The following is a 19,920-nucleotide window of genomic DNA, read 5'->3' on the forward strand; positions in this document are numbered from 1 at the left end:
CGTCCTGCTCTAGCTCCCCCGGCTGATGCCCAAGCCCCAACAAAGCTCCTTTGAGCACTTACTGCATACAGGCTCCGGCTGAGCCCTGTCCCAGGGGAAGGCTTGCGGGACAGGCCCCGGGGCTCAGCTGAACCGGGGCCTTGCCCCGCCAGGCGCCTCCCTGACCCGTGTTTTCTGGGCGCTCCTTGGTCTCTCTGAGGACACTCAGGAGGGTGCCCGTTTTGCTTTGCCCTGACAGACATGGGGTCCGTCCCCTTCCTTGCCGGGTCCCCTGTGCCTGGGACAGTGCTGGGCACAGAGCGGGTGCTCCACAAGGTCCCTACGTCAGGTTGGAAGGACGTGCTGCGTAGGCTGAGGAGCCCACTGCACGGGGCTGGGAACCGCACACGTAAGCAGCCTGAGGGAGGCAGGGAGGCCAGGATGGGGTGGAGGCCGCTCCAAAGGGCAGGATCAGCAAGGTGCCAGGCCAGGTCTCCGCGGCACCCGGAGCCTCAGGACGTCCTGGGCCATCCTTCAGCCCAGCATGTCTGCACCCTGGGACCCGAAGGGAGACTGCCGAGCCCCCTCCTCTTGGGCAGCTGGGGCCTCTCCTGAGTCCAAAGCCCCTCATCTTCCCCCACCTCTCAACAGAAAGCCCCATGCCCTCCGCCACCTTCCTGGGGGCTGCGGGGCCCTCCCAGCCTCCGCCCGGCCTCGGCCTCCTCTTCCGGCTGCCTCGCCCGCCCCGGCCTCCTCCACCCGTGGGAAGTTAATTCCTCGGAAACTTTCCTGGGAGCAATTTCTGCTTCTCATTATGCCTGCTGCGAGGCCCTGCCCGCTGCTATCTGGCTCCTTCAGCAGCAAGACGTGTGACACTCGCCTGGAATAGCGAGGGGACGCCGGCTCCTGGGATTACGATAAGGGCCTCGGAGCCGAGATAGGCCCGATTCTCCATGCCCCTATCTGCCGCCCGCGACATTCAAATGCGGGACGAGCCCGCGACACTCGCGCCACCAGCCGCCACCTCCTCCCCGGGAAATGGAACCTGATGATTTGAAAGGGGAAAAAATTAATTGAAGTAGCCGGGTCACCGTCCTCTCCCGGATTTAATGGAAAAGCCCGGGCCAGCCTGACACCAGGTGGGCGGCGGGCGGCGCAGGAGGGCGGCGGGGGGCACTGGCCACCGGGAGGAGGGACCCGGGAGGGACACTGAGGCCCAACCCCCTGCTGGTGCTCAGGAGGGGACCCTGACCCCAAAAAGCCAGGCTGGGGGGAGGGGCACAGGGAGCGGTGGCTTCAGCTGCCACCTTAATAAATGTCACCAAAGAAGAGAGAGGCGCTGGAGGGTCCGTCCTGGGATCAGCATCGTCATTGTCATCGGAGGGACTTCCTGGGCAGAATGTCTGCCGTCCTGAGCGGGCACCAGGGGACGGCCTCCCTGGGCCGTGGAGGAGCCGCAGGAAGTGGGAGGCCTCTTCTGTGCCAAAGTCAGCAGCAGCGGGCAGCGGCGCCCCAGCTCCCGGAAGTCGCTGCGAAGGCACGGCCGGCCGCGGGGCCCCAGGCAGGGACGGCACCACCTCCCTCCTGGCACCCAGACCCTCAGATGGCCACCGTGAGCCCCACACAGCAGGGAGCCCCAGGGCCTGGCCCTGCCCCCGGCTCACTGGCCCTGTCCCCAACAGGGGACCACACCCCACAGTGGTTCAGCGCCACCACAAATCACAGCCCAGGCAGCTGGGGCTTGTGGCCCAGCAGGGACAGGCCCGGAACCCAGGCCTCACCATCCCCCTCCGAGGGATCCAGGGGACAAAGAGGCTGGCCCCCCTCCCGGCCAGGGCCCCCAGCAGCCTCGGGACAGGTTCTGCAGGTCTGTCCCAGAGGCGGGAGGAGCGGGCGGCCTTCATTACAGATTGGTTCAGGGACGAGGGCTTCCACAGCCGCCCGCTCAGGTGGGCACCCGGGCTCCTGCCCGGCTGGGAGGGGTGGCATGCACCCTGTCCCCTGGCAGGTGGCAGTGGTGCCTGGACCAGCCTCCTGCCTGACTCCAAATCCCTCCCGGAGACTCTCGGTGTCACCGCCGTGGCCATTCTGCAAGTCTAGGATTAGACACTTATCTTCCAACTTTTCCTCATCAACCTAAAATACATAAAGACTTGTGCCTCGAATCTTAAACCTTCTGGATAAGTTCCCGGCGACTGCAGTCTCCTCCCGGGCCCATGTCAGCTCAAGTGTGGGGAAATGCAGGCCTGGTCTTTATTCCGATAATCGGAAAAGGGACAGAGGAGGCTGCCAGGCCCCGTATCTTGAAAGCACTATGTAATAGTCCATTTTCTGTTGCTGTAAGAAAATACCAGATGCTAGTTATTTTATAAAGAAAAGAGGGTTATTGAAGTCACCTCCTGGAGATTTAGGAGTGGGGTGCCAGCACCTGCTCGGCTCTGGGAAGGCCTCCTGGCTACATCAACCACAGCAGTTGGCCCCACAGCGGGGGTGCGTGGCAGAGGGAGCCATCACATCGTGAGACAGGGAGCTGGAGTCTGGCCAGCAGCGGTCTATTTGAACAACCCACCCCAACAGGGACTAACCGGGGTCCAGAGGAAACTGTGCGCCTCTCTTCCAGGGGGGATGCCTTGGCCCAGCCGCCTGCCACGAGGCACCACCTCCTGCATGTTCCCGGCCCTCTCAGCCTCAGGAACCAAGCTCCCCACGCGTGACCATGTCCAATCTGTGGCCGGCCGACTGCCCGCCGTCTTCCTCTGTCCCGGTCTCCCATCCCACAGGCCCAACGCTCCCGTGTCTGGACCACCGTCTGGAGCGGGGTTCTCCACCCCAGCACCCCTGCTGTGTGGTGGATGCCCCCCAGTGCCCTGGGGCTGCAGACCCGCGTCCTCAGCACCTGCCCAGGTGGCCCCGACCCTCATGATGGCAGCCAGCACGTCCTCTGGAGCTGCCTAGTGTCCTGGCACACTCGTCCCCCGGGGGAGCCGCTCCTCCAGGGTTAGAAGGAGCCGGGCATCCGGTTCAGATGGCCCACCTGCCACTGAGCTCAGGCATCGTGACCCACAGGGACAGCCTGTGAGCTGCACGCGGAGTACCTAGTGCAGCACCTCACGGAAGGACACGGCCGTGGAACAGGAGGAAGAGCGATTGACAAACCAAAACCCAAACTCATCCCTGTTGATGGAAGTCACCAGAGTCAGGTCTGATGTCTCTTCATGGGTTGCTGCAGCACAATTTGAAATTTTGTGTGCAGGTTTTGAAACCCTGGCCATGAAGTCCTCTTGCTAAGCATCTTTCAGTTCACAGGACCGTCCCCACAACAAAAGTCTACCTACCCCAGCACGTCACCCCGGGAGATCCTGCATCAGAACGAGTCAAACTCACCTTCTTTCCCTTTTTGCCTTGGCCGCTAGAAAGCTCAGGACAACGTTCTATACTCAACTGCGATAGCTTCTCTCAGTCTGGGCTTCTGATTCTGTCCCCCCAACTCTCATCTTTAATCATTCTACATATTCTTCTTTTATCCTCCTTTCAATAGGCTTACAGGATTTCTCTTTCATTTTAATCATGCTGTATTGCTTTAGGGAGAAGATAATGTATAAACCAAACCCAAACTAATCCCTGTTGCTTTCTTTTCTTTTAGGTGATTAGAAGTTTTTCTGTGGTCCGCAGTTTCTTTTGTAAGTCGTTCCATCTCAGGTGAGGAAACTGAGGCTCTGCCCGGTCCCTCTGGGAGGGCGAGACCACGTGCCAATCAAACGCAACGTCAGGGACAAAGTGAATCCTGCTAATCTGCTTAGGTGGCAATAATGACATTACTAATCATTCTTAACGTATTAATCTCAATTAACCAATTAATCTTCATAACAACCTTTTTAAACATAACACTCTTTCCTTTATAGAGAGGAAGGAACCCCAGCACTGGGGGCGCAGATCACCCCGAGGAGACCCACCATTCCCAGCCAGCGTAGACGACCCACTTGGAAAACCTCGCCCAAAAGCCAGCTTGATTCATCCTGTGGCCCACACAGGACCAGTTTCCAGGCCGCAGCGCCTGCTCATCTTCCTGCCGGGATCATGACAGGGTCCCCCTTCCCAGCCCTCCCCTCCTCGGGGGCTGCCTGGCGGGCCACAGAACTCAGAATGGTAGGAGCAGTTGTACCCATGCAGTGGAATATTATTCGGCCATGAAAAGGGGTGAAGGGCTGTTTCACACTCCAGCAGGGCTGAATCTTGAAAACGTGCCGAGTAAGAGAAATCAGACCCTAAAGGAAACACGGGGCACAATTCCATTTATATAAACTATCCAGACAGAAAACAAGTTAGAAGTTTCAGGGCCCTGGGGTCAGGAGGAGGAATGAGGAATGATGGGTAATGGGTAAAATAAAAATAAAAATAAAATAAAAATATTCTAGAACAGCATACCGGTAATTGTCACATGGCACCCTGAACGTCCTGAAGGCCATCTGATCTATACAGTTGGAAATGGTGGAAGTGGTATGTCTTGCCTTGTGTGTAAATACAACAGTCAAGTGCAGTTTAAAAGAAGGAGGAGGATGAGGAGGAGGAAGAGGAGGAAGAGGAAGAGGAGGCAGAGGAGGAGGAGGAAGAGGAGGAAGAGGAAGAGGAAGAGGAGGCAGAGGAGGAGGAGGAAGAGGAGGAGGAGGAAGACGAGGAGGAAGAGGAGGAGGAGGAAGAGGAGGAGGAGGAAGAGGAGGAGGAGGAAGAGGAAGAGGAGGAGGAAGAGGAGGAGGAGGAGGAAGAGGAGGAGGAAGAGGAGGAGGAAGAGGAGGAGGAGGCAGAGGAGGAGGAGGAAGAGGAGGAGGAGGAAGAGGAGGAGGAGGAAGAGGAGGAGGAGGAGGAAGAGGAGGAGGAGGAAGAGGAGGAGGAGGAGGAAGAGGAGGAGGAGGAAGAGGAGGAGGAGGAGGAGGAGGAGGAGGAGGAGGAGGAGGAGGAGGAGGAGGAGGAGGAAGAGGAGGAGGAGGAAGAGGAGGAAGAGGAGGAGGAGGAGGAGGAGGAAGAGGAGGAGGAGGAAGAGGAGGAGGAGGAGGAAGAGGAGGAGGAGGAGGAAGAGGAGGAGGAGGAAGAGGAGGAGGAGGAGGAGGAAGAGGAGGAGGAGGAGGAGGAGGAGGAGGCAGAGGAGGAGGAGGAAGAGGAGGAGGAGGAAGAGGAGGAGGAGGAGGAGGAGGCAGAGGAGGAGGAGGAAGAGGAGGAGGAGGAAGAGGAGGAGGAGGAGGAGGAGGAGGAAGAGGAGGAGGAGGAGGAGGAAGAGGAGGAGGAGGAGGAGGAGGAGGAAGAGGAGGAGGAGGAGGAGGCAGAGGAGGAGGAGGCAGAGGAGGAGGAGGAAGAGGAGGAGGAGGAAGAGGAGGAGGAGGAGGAGGAGGAAGAGGAGGAGGAGGAGGAGGAGGAAGAGGATGAGGAAGAGGAGGAAGAGGAGGAGGAGGAGGAGGAGGAGGAACATTCAAAGCCACCTCCCTGCTCCGGGCCAGGGAGGATGAGCAGGTGTATATCTTCCTCTTTGTCCCTGTCGCATTGGAACCATGTTTGCCCAACAAACCAACCAAAGAAAGAAAAGTCAGCACAGGCACCAAGCCAGGCAGCTGAGTCCCCGTCGCAGTGGGAGCCCCGTCACCGAGGCCGTCGAGGGGTATTTTGCCGCAGCTGCTGCGCGGTGGGGCCTCTGCTTCCTCCCCCCCGCCCCACGGTGATGGGAGAAGCCATGGGAGAAGGAGCGGGAAAAACAAGATCTTCCCCCAAGCTCGGCTCCAAATGGCCACTCAGTGGGACGGCGGCGGCGGGTCTTTCTCTGGAGGATCTGGCCCCGGGCACCTGGAGCCAGGGTCAGCTTGGCCCACCCCAAGTGACGGGAAAAGGGGGCATCAGGAGACCCCGGGCTCCCTCCCTGGGCCGAGGGGAGAGGGGCTCTGAATGGACCAGTGCAGGGTCTTCACGGTGGCATCTGTCCTGGGGCGAGGGGGGGACAGGTGATAGAGGCTCGGCTTCTGCCACGAGGCCTGGCTCGCTGGTGACGCTGCGCTCTGCAAGATGGAGGAGCTGAGGGACGAGAAGGGACATCTTCAGAGAGAAGGGGGCAGCACTTGAACCCAGGGCAGGCGAGGTGCGGGGAAGCGGGAGGAGCGGGGCCCGCAGGCAGCCTGACCGTCATCCGGGCCGTGCTAGGAGCCAGCGGCTGTCAGATCCAAACCATCTCTCTCTCTTTTTCTTTTCTTTTTTCTTTTTTGCAAATATTTCCAAGGAATATCAAGGACGGCTTCCCCTTTGAACTGGCTTCCAGCTCGCGGACGCTCCGCTCGGGCCGGGGAGGCAGCCAGCCGCCGTGGGGGTTCAGATCACAGGCGGAGGAGGGTCCTGCAGCCACCCGCCACCTCCCAGCCTCCGTCTGCAGAGAGATCCCACCAGGAGGCCGCGGGAACGGGCTTCGGGACACACCGCCTCCCTCCCACCGGGGTCCTTCCCCAGGGGGGCTCGGGGGTCGTTTTCGGGGTGAGCTTACCCAGTGCCCCCCCCAGCTGTCTTTCTCTTTCCTGGGCTGGGGACGGGACCCAGGGCACCCCACAAGCTAGGCCAGCGCCTACCACTGGGCCACACCCCCGCTCCCCCCGATTCTTCTTCCTGAAGCCCCCCACTCCTGCCCTGGCCCCTCACTGGTAAGAGACCGGGTTGCTCCAGTGAAGAGCCCGTGAGCAAGTCCTGGCGCCCTCCTGCCCGGGCCCCAAACCCGCTGGTCCCACAAGCACCTTAAGGCAGAGGCAGGCTCCACGGAGGCTCCACGGAGGCTCCACAGAGGCCACCTGGTCTCATGGCTACAAAATGGCAGGGCCAGCGTTTGACCCCAGAGCCCAGGCCCTTCGGAATCGTCTCACGTGTGTGTCCCACGGTCGCCCTGGCCACACAGCACCTGGGGATCCACACCGCGTTGGGCTCTGTCAACGTCGTGAGGAAGCTACAACAATGACCCCCGTGGTAAGCGTTTATTGTGCACCTACTGACCACACTAAGTGCTCTGCACACCGGACCTCATTGACTCCTCTCCCTGGCCCCTTGGAAGGAGGCGTGATTACCACCCTCCATCTGCAGGTGAGCAGATGAAGACACAGAGAGGCACACCCACTCGCCCAGAATCACACAGCTGGGAGGCCGGAGGGATCGGAACCCAGGGCTGTCCCCTGTGCTCCAGATGAGGGGCTGCCGAGGGGCTCCACCCAGGACCAGGGCTGACCCCTTGCTCTGGGCATTTCGGCAGCGGGGCCACTGAAACCTGGACCCGGACTCCCATTTAGAGCCAGGCGGTCCGGCTCCGGCCCAGGGCGCTGGGCACGCGGAGTGTCCCCTTTGACAAGATGCGGTGCAGCCGCGGACGGGCCACTCTGTGCGCTGGTGGGCGCCATGGGCCAGCTGCAGGAGGCAGAGGCCGAGCTGTTCCCTGGCAGAACGTGGGCAGAGGCCACCAGAAAAGTACAGGCGTCTGCCTCCTGACCTCCAGCGCACCCAGGAACCAAGGCCACGGTGACACACGGGACCGCGAGCCGAGGAAGCAACCGGCTGGGCCACACCCTCGCGGCCCCAGCCCAGGGCAGGACCTGGAGGCTGCGGCCACCCCGCCCTCGGGACTCCCCGTCCCACCTGAAGGGAAAATAAAGAGGCGACCTTGGGAAGGCTCCGGGGGACTCCCCGGTCATCCCCAAGAAGCTCTGCGTTAACGGGAGCCTCTCAGCCTTCAAACGCCACCGCTGCCCGCGAGGCGATGAAGGAGCCTCTGACTTCCCAGTGACCGGCCCGACCCGCCATCTCGGTGGCCTCTGCCCTCCTTCAGAACAGGAAGGAGACCAGCTGCACTCGGTCTGCATCGGCTGCCCCTGCTAAGGACCTCAGCCCAGGCCCCTCATTAGGACACACTCACACACACTCACACTCACACACACACTCACACACACACTCACACACACTCACACTCACACTCACACACACACACGTACAGACACACTCACACACACTCACACACACTCACACACACACTCACACACACACACACTCACACTCACACACACTCACACACACTCAGACACACTCACACACTCACACACTCACACTCACACTTTCACACACTCACACACTCACACACACTCACACACACTCACACACTCACACACACTCACACACACTCACACACACTCACACAGTCACACACTCACACTCACACACACTCACACAGTCACACACTCACACACTCACACACACTCACACACTCACACACACTCAGACACACTCACACTCACACACACGTACAGACACACACACTCACACACGTACAGACACACACACTCACATACACACACTCACACATGTACAGACACACACACTCACACTCACACACTCACACACACCTACAGACACACACACACACACACTCACATACACACACTCACACACGTACAGACACACACTCACACTCACACACTCACACACACGTACAGACACACGTACACACACACTCACACACACACTCATACACACGTACAGACACACACACACTCACACTCACACACACTCACACACACGTACAGACACACCTTGCCTCTTTACAGCTCTGCGTGTCTCCCCTGGACCTGGTCAATAGATGAGGCGCTGCCTTCATGGACAGTCTGGGCAGTGCCCAGCCCTGGAAATTCACCACAGAAGGAGACTCCCAGGTTCCCAAGCAGGGACGCAGGCTCGGGGTCCCTCCAAGGGAGCCCAGAGGGACAAAGGGGAGACGACTTGCCCACGGTCGTCCAGTGAGTCTTTGCTGCTGCTCCCCCTGGCTCCCGGTCCAGTCCTGCCCAAGGAGGGACACTGTCTACACGGCAGGAGACACACGAGGCTCCGTCCCGGGGACAGCCCGTGGAGGGGGTCTTTGCAGGCGCAATTGCCACGAAAAGTGCTCGGAGCCTTCCGCAGCCTGACGTGTGTCCAGACCTTTGGAGAGTCGTCCCCATTCACCAGCCGGTGGCCGTGGGGGAGGGGCGGGGGGGGACGGAGGACACGGACTCACTTCCCAGGGCCCCACGTCCACGTTTCAAAAACGAGTTTAGCAGAGGGGGCCGCGTTGGGGGGTGAGAAAACGAGAAAAGCCCGAAGCGTCCTCAGATCTTCTGAACCTGCGGCCCCATCGCTCTGGGCTGGGGAGTCTCGCCCTTTGAGCGCCGGGGAATCTTCTGGAAGGCTGGTGACACCTCGCTGCCCTCCACCCGGCAGTTCCATTCAGCAGGTCTGGCCGGGGCCTGAGCGGCGTTTCCACCGGTTCCCAGGGGGTGGGTGCTGCCGGCCGCCCATGGACGCACTTTGAGATTCATTGCTGTGAGCTGTGGGAGCTGCAGACGGTCCCCAGAAAAGGGTGGAAAGCCACGTAGTCCCCTGAGAGCGGGATCACGGGATTCCTGGGGCTGGGGCAGCAGCTGTGGCCAGCAGCGGAGCTCTGGGGGGACCCGGGGCAGCACCCGTGGGCATCCGGGCACGAGGCGGCTCACGGCTGCGCCCCACGTCCTCAGGAGAAAGGAAGGGGAACTGGGGTCCACGGGACGCCAGAGGGTCCCGAGCCCTCGACTCCCTGGCCTTGACAGGGTTGGGGGGCAGTAGGTGCCCAGCCAAGAACACAGGCCGGAGTCCCTTCTTCTCACGGCAGGAATTTTTACACAGATGTTGCTTTTTTTTTTTTTTTTTTTTGAATAGTGACCATCCTCACCACGGAAAGTGCAGGAAATGCCTGGAGGTAAACAGAAGAGAACAAACCAACCCCAAACCTCCCCCTTAGCAGTGGTCTTTAGCCTCTGGAGAACACCTCCTCCCAGGGTTATTTTTCTACGAGTTAAGGAAGTCGCTTTCCTTTGCTCAAGGTTTCGTGGACATTCTGCCAAGTCATGGGAGGTAAAATAGCTCAGCGGAGGACACAACCTCAGGCTGGGCTCCGGGGCACACACCTGTAATCCCAGCAGCGGCTCAGGAGGCTGAGGCTGGAGGATCACAGGTTAGAGGCCAGCCTTGGCAACTTAGCAAGGACCTCAGCAACTGAGCAAGAGCGTGTCTCGAAATATAAACTAAGGGCTAGGGCTGGGGCTCGGTGGCAGAGTGCTCACCTAGCACGTGTGAGGCCCTGGATTCCACCCTCAGCACCACATAAACATATTGTGTCCACCTACAAATAAATAAATAAACATGTGTGTGTGTGTGTGTGTGCGCCCGTGGGTTCAGTCCCTGTTACAAAGAAAGAAAGAGAGAGAGAAGATAGAAAGACGTGTTTATTTTGTCCAGTTTTCCCTACTACAAACAAAAAGAAAGAAAGTGGCGGTGTATTCTACACTTCGCACTTTCACGTAACAAATTCCCAGACACACAAAGCAAGGTGCTGGGTGGTTCTAGGGTGGTTCTGAACATTTCTGCAGCTTTTGAAACATACTTTCCAAACTGCCCCTCAGAAAGCTGGTAACAATTTACCGTGCCACACACGGGACATGGGAGACAGAGTCTCCAGGACCCTCAGCAAGTCCCACAGTGTCATTTCCCCTACGACGACTCCCCCTCGGATGGCCGACCCTGGGACCTTATTGTTTCAATAGGACTTGCTTAGATATCTAATAAGATGACAGCTTTCCGTAGGCCTCCGGTCCCCAACTGTGTCTTCTGTAATTGTCAGCCCACGTGCTTTGCCCAGAAGTTGTTTCTTGACCTTATTGATTTGCAGAAGCTCTTTACATAGCAAAGATATTATTTTTTGCAGCAGCAGCAGCAGCAGAGATGTTGAAAGTATTTTCTCCAACTTGCTATTTGCTCTCAGTTTCAGTCTTGGTGGCTTCTCTGGCCTTGTGTGCTGCTCTCAGACCACTTGGTGACCCAGTGCGAGGGAGCCTCCTCCCTCAATACCATCCATCCCGCCTGGCTCCACCAGCCCAGGGCCCTTTTAAGTTTGCAGCCTGGGGCAGGCCCTTTGATTGGCTGCCCCCTACCTCATGAGAAGCTCCAGACTGGAAAGTGGTCTGTCAGGTCTTTCCAGAAAGACCCCAAACCCACTGACTCCTACCCCTGCTGGCTGCCTCCTAGGTCACAGGTCACAGGTCATGACGCCCCAGTGACGCAAGCCCCCTGGGGACAACAGTCCATGCCAGCCCACTGGCTTGGCTGCTGGCTTCTGGGACGTGATAAGGGCTGCCCCTTCCTGAGCCTGCTCCGTGCCAGCCGCTGTACACGCCTTATCTCGGCAGCAGTCCCCACAAGTTAAGTGTTACTGTGCTCCTTGCTTTAAAGAGGAAATGGAAGTTCAGAGAGGTTAAGTGACTTGCCCCGGGAAACCCAGCTTCTGAGGATTGAAACCCAGATTACTATTTAGCTTGTCAGTTTCAAAGCCTGAGCTCTCTGGCGGAGCCCGACTCACTGCGTTCAACCCTCCCCTGGCTCTGCCGTCTGCTCGCTCTACCACACCAGAAAAACGCCCGGGTCCCCGGGCTTACACGCGGGGACACACACACACACACACATTCTCGTTCCCTTCGAGTGTCTTTATTCTTGTAACCTCTTGACTCTCCAAGGTCTCAGCGATACGAGACCCCCCCCCCCAGGCTCACAAGAAGCCGGGTCCCCAGCGAATCTGCATCACCTGGTCCCTGTGGGCAGGTGTGGCCCTGCTCTTTCCGAGAGCGATGGCCGGAGCCGCCTCCACGGAGCATTCTGCAGTCAGAAATGTGCCCGCCACGATCCACCTGAACTGGCTGCAGGTCACACCCTCGCACCAGCCCTGCCGGGGTCAGTAGGGTGAATCCTGAAAACGCCGCGTTGGACAAAGCACGCCAGTGTGTGAACATGTGGTCAAAATTCAAAAGCAGGCCGCTGGCCCCTGTCGTCTGCTGTGACAAAGCCCTAGAAACCTGATGCCTTCAGACAACTGAACCTAGCCGGGCGCGGTGGCGCCCGCCCGCGATCCCAGCCGCTGGGAAGGCTGAGGCAGGAGGATGGAAAGTTGGAGGCCAGCCTCTGCAACTCAGTGAGACTCTGTCTTGAGAAATAAAAGGAGTTGGGGTGGAGGTCAGCGGCCAGCACTTGCCTAGACGGCGCACGATGCCGAGTGCTGCAGACAGTGACAGCGATCCTAAAGCAGCAAAGGTGGTGATAAACGCAGTGGGACTCATCCTCTGCGATGCAGGAGGTTGGACGTCCTGGGTCACAATCACTGGGCCAAAATCAAGGTCTCTGTGGGCAAGTGGGACCCTGCAGTCCTTCCCCCGTCACCCTCTGGTGGCTGCCGGCGTGTCCGTGACGTCCGTTTTCTCTCTGATAAGGACACTCGCCGTGGCAGGTGGAGCCCACCCTGATACGCAGGATCGTCCCATGGGCCCCTGATCCAGTCCCCTCTGTGACAAGGCTGTTGGTCTTCAGGGAACAGTTGCAGGTTCCCGACAGGAAGGCCTGACCCCCTGGGGGTCATCTCCAGCCCACTACAGAGCGCACAGAAGGGACGAGGCCAGTCGGGGTGGAGTCGGAGTCGCTTCTGGGAGAAGACAGAGACCACTGGGGGGAAGGGCCACCCGTGTCCGCAAATCGTCAATCACCTTTACCATTATTCAGATCAATTAGGACCTTTGGCGGGTGCTGGGGACTGAACCCAGGGCCCAAGCACATGCTGCACGGCTCAGCTCCATTCCGGTCCCTAATTTCTTTCTTTCTTTGCTTTTCTTTTAAGACCTGCCTCTCCCTGGGTGTATGAACCTGGGCAATTTTCTTCACACCTCTGGAGCTTTATTTTTATGTTTTGGTACCAGGGATGGAACCTAAGGGCGTTTAACCCCTGAGCCACATCCCCAGCCCTTTTTCTTTATTTTTTTATTTTGAGATAGAGCCTCACGAGGTGGCTCACAGCCTCATTAAGTTGCCGAGGCTGGCCTCGAACCTGCGATCCTCCTGCCTCAGCCTCCCGAGCTGCACCACCACGCCCGGCTATGGACCTTCCTCGTCTTATCCATCATAGGGATACTGGCTCCTACTGTGTATGAGGATGGAACGCTCTGACGCAGGGACAGAGCCTGGCGGGGGATTTGGCTCACAGTAAATGCTGACTCGCCGTTATGATCACAGAAACTGTCACCGCTGCCTCCTTGGAAGTGAGCAGCATTTTGTGCCACACTCGGGCGTGTGCCCCTGTGCACACACACACACACTCACACCCTTCCTGGGCCGTAGGACTTAGTGCCCCTGCTGCAGAGCCCTGGTTTCTGAAACCCCGTCTGGAGAGGAGGGTAAAGATGACAATGTGGGGGGGGTCCTCTCAAGGGCACTTTTTGATCTGCTCTAACTGCCACTATAGAGAATTAGGTGGAATTCATTTTATGATGAAGGAATTAATGGTTATGGAGAGAATCGGGTCCAGGTAGAAGACCTGAATCCAAAGAAGGGAATAAAGCCCTTGAAATTCAAATGGAACGTTACTCTAGGAGCATAAAGGGACCCCATTTTACACCTGTACGACTGAATGTGCCGATGTGACCCGCGGCCCCTCTGGGAGACGGGATCGTGCTGTTAATTCACCTAGACAAACGTGTGCTGTGTCCTCCCTGCCGCCGCACATTCCAATGAAGACCCGGCTCCTGAGCGCCTCGGACGGCCCCCGACCCCGGGGCTGGGCACATCGGGTCGGGCAAAAGTCCCCTGGTGTCACCTGAACCCCCAGAATGCAGGGGGGCTCCTCACGCTGCGAACTCCTTGGACACGGTTATTTCCAAGCCCCCCCTCCCACCCGAGCACCTCTACAGGATCCAGGGGCCATAGAGAATCCTGCCGCCCGCCCGCCTCTCCTCTCCGCCCCACTCGGCAGCACCCACCAGGGGCCAGAAAGAGGGCGGGCTTGGGGGCCAGGGAGGCCTGTGTTAAGGTCCCCTCCGTCACCTGATCGCAGGCTGGCCTGGGGTCAGCCTCCAGCCTCCCTGAGCCTCCTCTGCAAAACAGCAGTGCTGATGCCCACCTACCCCACAGGGCAGCCTCCGGGCACAGACTCACTGTTCCACGCCTGGCCCGGGCACCGGGGGCCTTCCCAAAGGCACAGGTCAAAGAGGAATGTGGTCGTCCAACGAGGTCTTCCTCAGGCTCCTCTGTTCTGAGGCCCAGCTCAGGCCTGGCCCTGCAGAGCTGAGGGCCCAGGGACCGGCAGCCTTCTGCACGAAGCACAGCTCAGCGTGCGCGGGGTGCCACCCGCGGGCCAGGCCCTGGGCTGGCTGTTTTCACCCCACCCAGTGGCTGCGGCTGAAGACAGTGCTGATTCCATTTTGGGGTCCCCTGTGAATAGAATTCACCGTGGCTACATGGCCGTCCAACCTCCTGACGTTCCTGTCGGTGACCCTGACCCCCGAGGACACACAAAGGTTCATACAGCAAACTGTTGGCCTCACGAGAGTCAAGGCCAGGTCTTGACAATGAGCCAATCCGAGGTGGAGGACAGGCCGCGTTTGATCTTTCCATCCACATTCCCATCCCACCCCGTGCCCCAGAAAAGCCTGGGGGGCCTGGAGGGAGGTTCGTCCAGGCTTGTGGGAGTTCCCTGGGACTTGCGCAGGGCCCTGAGCTGCAGGCCAGCGGGTGCTGGGCTCCACTGCCGCTTTGATTTGCTTAATGAAAATGCTTTGCCGGTTCCTCAGATGCTCCGCTGTGATAAAGCGTCCTCCAAGGGCAAAGTCAGCCACCTCTTGTTGCTGGACTTGGTGCAAACTGAACTTGGACTGTGACCTCACGGACCAGGCCCTGGGCGGGCAGCCTTGCAAAGTGACACTCGGTCCTGTCTGGGAGGAGGCCTCCCTCCCTGGGGAGCTCTCCAGAAGCCTCAGCTCCCATCTGAGCACACACGGGAGGCACGCACACTCTGGGCCTCACAGGTTCCCATGCACACAGCTGCCTGCATCCCGCCCCATTCCCTGTGGGCCGCTGGGACCAGAGGGGGACACTCTCCTGTCCCTGGGAGGGCCTTTTCCCCACTCCAGAAGGGAAGGGAGGAGGGGGACCTGAGAAGAAAGGTTTCACAGACACTGGGGACCCCGTCTCTGAAAGCCAGGTGCGAAGCAGTGAGCAGAGAGGACGGATCTCAGGGGGATGTGAGGATGGACCTCAGGGGGAGGTGAGGATGGACCCCAGGGGGAGGTGAGGAAGGACCCCAGGAGGAGGTGAGGATGGACCCAGGAGGAGGTGAGGAAGGACCCCAGGAGGAGGTGAGGATGGACCTCAGGGGAGGTGAGGATGGACCCCAGGAGGAGGTGAGGATGGACCCCAGGAGGAGGTGAGGAAGGACCCCAGGAGGAGGTGAGGATGGACCCCAGGAGGAGGTGAGGAAGGACCTCAGGGGGAGGTGAGGACGGACCCCAGGAGGAGGTGAGGAAGGACCCAGGGGGAGGTGAGGACGGACCCCAGGAGGAGGTGAGGATGGACCTCAGGGGGAGGTGAGGAAGGACCCAGGAGGAGGTGAGGAAGGACCTCAGGGGGAGGTGAGGACAGACCCCATGGGGAGGTGAGGAAGGACCCCAGGAGGAGGTGAGGATGGACCTCAGGGGGAGGTGAGGATGGACTCAGGAGGAGGTGAGGATGGACCCCAGGAGGAGGTGAGGATGGACCTCAGGGGGAGGTGAGGAAGGACCTCAGGGGGAGGTGAGGAAGGACCCCAGGGGGAGGTGAGGAAGGACCCCAGGAGGAGGTGAGGATGGACCTCAGGGGGAGGTGAGGAAGGACCCCAGGAGGAGGTGAGGATGGACCTCAGGGGGAGGTGAGGAAGGACCCCAGGGGGAGGTGAGGAAGGACCTCAGGGGGAGGTGAGGAAGGACCCCAGGGGGAGGTGAGGAAGGACCTCAGGGGGAGGTGAGGAAGGACCCCAGGGGGAGGTGAGGAAGGACCCCAGGAGGAGGTGAGGAAGGACCCAGGGGGAGGTGAGGAAGGACCCCAGGGGGAGGTGAGGACGGACCCCAGGAGGAGGTGAGGAAGCACCTCAGGGGGAGGTGAGGACGGACCCCAGGAGGAGGTGAGGACGGACCTCAGGGGGGAGGTGAGGACGGACCCCAGGGGAGGTGAGGATGGACCCCAGGAGGAGGTGAGGATGGACCCCAGGGGGAGGTGAGGAAGGACCCCAGGAGGAGGTGAGGACGGACCTCAGGGGAGGTGAGGAAGGACCCCAGGGGGAGGTGAGGAAGGACCCCAGGGGGAGGTGAGGAAGGACCCCAGGAGGAGGTGAGGAAGGACCCCAGGGGGAGGTGAGGACGGACCCCAGGGGGAGGTGAGGAAGGACCTCAGGGGGAGGTGAGGACGGACCTCAGGGGGAGGTGAGGATGGACCTCAGGGGGAGGTGAGGAAGGACCTCAGGGGGAGGTGAGCGGAAGCCCAGCAGCCCCCGAGGTCCAGGAGGGCAGGAGAGGCTTCCTGGCATCTCCTGGGCACCCCTCATTTATTTCTAGAACCCCAGGGCCAGCCCGAGAAAAAGGAGGAGGAGGAAGAAATGGAGAAGACAGGGAGGGGAAGAGGAAAAGGGGGAAGGAGGAGAGGGAGAAGGAGGCTCAGGAGAAGAAAAAGGGAAGAAATGGAGGAGGGACCCACAGAGAGGAGGACAGGCGAGGAGAGGGCAGGAGGAACTGCAGGGAGAAGGGGAGGAGGCGGCAGGCCCCCTGAGTGGCCGGGAGGAGGTGGCTAGCGCCCTGTCCTTCTGCACCTTGAGACCCAGGCCGGGAGCACCATTGTATTTTGGGGGAGAAAATAAAAACATCAAGAAAGAAAACCACTTTCCCGCTTTCCCCCCATCCAGGCCTGGGCAGGTGTCTGGAGGCTTCTCTTGGAGAGTCGTCCCTGGGGGGGGGGGGGAGACAGTCCTGAGGACGGGGAGGACCTGCCAAAAAATCCTTGGGGGCACCTCTGCGGGCACCTCTGCAGCAGCTGCCCCAGGCATCCGCACCTGAGGACCTGCAGGAGCCTGCGGAGGCCCTTTGTTCACGGACACCCCCCCTCCCCCAGCCCCCCATCCCTCATCACACCTGTGAAGACTGAATCCTCCATTTGTCCATTGCCCGTGCCACCCAGCAGAGGAACTGGCCAGAACCTCAGAAAACGCAAAGATCCTGTCAAATCCCAAACCCTGATTCTCAAGGTGGGTTTGTCACCCCTTAAAATTTGGGGGGGAACTGCTTTCAAGAAGTGGTCACTACTGGGGTCTGGGTGCAGTGTCCTCTCCCGTGGGCAGAGGTGGAGGCCTGGCCACTTGGGGGAGCCCCAGCTTGGTCTGGAAGCTCGTGCCTCCTGTCACTCCTGGGTCTGGGAGGGAGCGCCAGAAGGGGACTCAGCCTGGGTCCTGCCCCGGCCCTGGGCCTGCTTCTTCCTGCTCCACTTGGAAGACAGACTTTCTGCTTGTGCTGTCTCTTTTAAAAAAAGAAAAAGGGTGTGTGTGTGGAGAGTCCAGACAGTCCTCCAAGGTGGAGTGTCCTGAAGTGTCAACCGGACAGCACTGGGGGGGGGGGGGCTGGGGGCTGGGCAGTCCAGGGAGCGAGGGGAGCGGAGGACCGTGTCCTGGGGTCTCTGCCCCACCCCAGCTGAACCAAAGGGTTGTCCTGGGGATTCGGTGGGAGTCCAGCCCCAGAGCCGCGGCCTGAAATGCCTCAGGAAACCATGGAGATGGGGGTGGCTGCGGCGGCCAGGACTGACAGAGGATGGCCGCTGGGGAGGAGTCAGGAAGACCAGGAGGAAAGAGGGAAAGGGAGCCCCAAGTCGGAGGAGACCATAAGTCAGACTTTGAGGGGGGAGAGAGAGAGAGAGAGAGAGAGAGAGAGAGAGAGAGAGAGAGAGAGAGAGAGAAGGAAAAGTGTCTTGTGACCCAGACAGAGAGGGAGAGCAGGGCAGGTGGGGAGGGACACAGGGGGACAGAGAGAGGGGGAGGGGAGGAGGCAGGGAGCCGGGAAGGGCTGGAGGGTCGCCCTCCGAGGGCAAGTCCAGCCACAATCCAGGCAGAAGCCCCCCAGAGCCCCCAGGCAACGGGGGTCCTGGAGCTGATTCATGGCTGTGGGGAGAGAACTGGGGCAAGAGGGTTAGCAAGGGACAATGCAGCGAGGGGCAGCGCCTCCCCAGCCCAGCTGCAGGCCCCAGGCCCCAGGTGAACCCCCCTTTCCCCTGCGGGATGTGAAATCGCCATTTCACCCGCCACACTTCTTAATTGTTGCAAAAATCATTTGTGAAATTGGTCTCCAACAGGCGAGAACCGCCACGCTCATTCCAGCGGACAACCCCGCTGCCTCCCCCGCGGAATCCCGGCTGCCAAACGCAGGGCTGAGCCGCCAGCCCTGGGTCCCTGGGTCCCCGGGAGCCTGGCCCCTGGCCTGGGTGGCCACGGGGCCTGCCAGAGTGTCTTCTGCAGGAGAAGAGGGGTCACCCCGAGAGCAAGGTGGCCCCTGGCACAGGAGTTCCGAGGTCCTCGGCGTTGGTCCTGCACAGGGGACCTGAGGGGTGCTCACTCCTCTCGGCTTGGGAGCGGCAGGGCCCCCCCCCCCCCCCCCCCGCGGTGGCAGACTCAGCGCAGAGGCTGGAGGCCCTTCCTCGGGATGAATTGGTCAAAACACACGCTCACACCCTGCTGTGAGACCCAGGCAGAGGCCACCTGGGTGTGACCCAGAACAGAAACACAAACACTGACTGTCCTCGAAACCCCCACCGACTGGGACTGACCCCAAACAGACCTGGGCAACGCCACCTGCCCCCGACACACCCCTGCAGAAGCCCTGCCCGCCCACAGCACACAGGTCCTTCCGCAATGAGCAGGGGCCTCGAAGCCTGCCAGGAAAGTCGGGGTGTGGGTGATGGGAGGCGGAGGGTGAACATGGGGATACACGCACACGTATGTACGTTCGCAGGTGCATACGTGCTCCATGTAAGTGAGCGCATGGATCCACCCTTAAAGGCGAGACACGCCAGGTCCCCGCCCCCCAGGCTCCCATCCTCTCCAATACACAGTAGGGCTGCAAGCCCTCTCCCCGTCTCTCCTGGGGGAGGTCCCTATAACTCAGGCAGCCCACTAGGCAAGGCACCCTGGTGACCCCTTTTCCAGTATTAAAGCTACTTGGCCCCTCCCCCGTTCAGTTCTGAGAACTTGGGTTCCACAAGTTTTTTTGAGCAGGGTCCCTATTCCCAGGAAGCTCCCCCAAAGTCTCCCTGATGCTAGGAAAAGCAGTCTGTCACTTGCTGAGAGGGGCAAAGGTCACAGGTGAGGAGAGGGAAGGGGAAGGGAGGGCACCGGGCCAGCTGCAGAGAGCCCCCCAGGCCAAGACGCAGCTGACCCCACTGCAGGGAGAGGGCAGGCCGGCGAGCGCCGGGGCTGGGTTACTTTATTGTACCTCGGCTCCAGCCAGCGCCAGAGACACTCTTTCCCCCGGAGACAAAAGGCCTGCCGTTGTGGCGTCCTGCCCCGCTGGGAGGGCGTTTCGCCCCCAGGGATCCGTGTCCCGAGGCTGGGGCCATTGGTCACTCAGGCCTCGGAGAGTGCAGAACTGTGGGACCTCTGGCCACCCCTCCTAACTCTGGACCTTCTAACTGGGGCTCCCTCAGCCCCCCCAGCAGAGGAGCCCGGAGTTGGTTCCAAGTTCTAACGCTCCTCCCCCCATATCCCCTGCCTTTGGAGTCCCAGATCCTCTGCACAGCCACACTGCACAGCCTGGGGACACCCAACCACCCCCTGTAAAGAGGTCCTGGGGTTGTGGCCTGGGGACGGGGTTGGAGAGGAAGGGACGCCTCCCTAACTCTGGGCAGACCCAGTTTTCCAAGCATTAAACCAGATACAGTCCCTCTGGGCTTCTAGGAGCTGCAGGAAGCCAGAGGAGAGCCACCGGACACCAGGGCTCTGACATTATTTCACCGAGTCGTAATCCCTCCCTTGATGTCACCGGGCTGTTCTCCATG

Source organism: Ictidomys tridecemlineatus, chromosome 11 (genome assembly GCF_052094955.1).
Source record: "Ictidomys tridecemlineatus isolate mIctTri1 chromosome 11, mIctTri1.hap1, whole genome shotgun sequence".
NCBI lineage: Eukaryota > Metazoa > Chordata > Mammalia > Rodentia > Sciuridae > Ictidomys > Ictidomys tridecemlineatus.